Here is a 933-nt window from a genome sequence, read left to right as displayed (position 1 = left end):
GGCGAGCAAATCATCCAAACAACAATTCTCGATGGTTACCCCTGTGAAGGCTATGAAAAGATCCGCTTAATTTGTTTGGTGAAATGCGAGGACCATCGAAAGTGACTACCTGACCAAGCAATAAATGCATAGGAAGTGTAAGACTTGAGTCAGTGATGAATAAAAAATGACCAAAAATCTCTTTAGAAGAAATTGAGCTATCGAACATCACAAACATCCATCAAAAGTAAGATAAGAAATGTAGTAAAGGTAAAAGGAAATGGCAAAAACTAGTAGAAAAACCTATTTCATTTTATAAACAAAGTAATTTTAAATTTCCCATTGTAGGACCTTCTTATATGATTTACATTTTGAGTAAAAGAAAGGAAGAATTTCCTAAGAACAAATGGGTCCGAGATGAGTCAAGCATTGGATGAAACTCCTTCATCTATGACTTTCTTCTTCCTCCAAATCCTCTCCGTTGTCCTTCTCTTCTAGAGCTAGCTGCGAAAATAGAACAATGAGCAACTTTGCAAACTCATCCAAGTCAAGTCACTTACAGTCTACTAATTCAGCTTGAACAAATTAGTCGATCGCCATAATTATCCAAATAGAATATGTCTTGCCTAGCCAACTATGAACTCTTCCTCTATCATCATGGTTGTTATTTCATCCTTCAAAGTTCTTTAATCTTTCTGGACAATAGAAAAAAAACTATGACAGGCGGTACGACACAACCTCAATCCTTTCCAACTTTGCCTCAACAATAGTAGCTCGTTTGTCAACCTCCGTGGCTCTTTCCTCTGTAACCTTAGCCCTCTCCTTGTTTTAATCCATCACTTTTCTACTTCTACCAATATCCGTACTCATTAATGAGAATCAAATACTGGAAGTGAGAAGCTTCCTAAGCTGTGTTATCGTAGCGATAGACTATCTTACAAAGCTCTTGATGAT

This window comes from Phalaenopsis equestris, unplaced genomic scaffold, assembly GCF_001263595.1.
Source record: "Phalaenopsis equestris unplaced genomic scaffold, ASM126359v1 Scaffold000228, whole genome shotgun sequence".
Classification (NCBI taxonomy): Eukaryota; Viridiplantae; Streptophyta; class Magnoliopsida; order Asparagales; family Orchidaceae; genus Phalaenopsis; species Phalaenopsis equestris.
The sequence above is the reverse complement of the archived record's forward strand: the minus strand, read 5'-3'. Positions refer to the sequence as shown.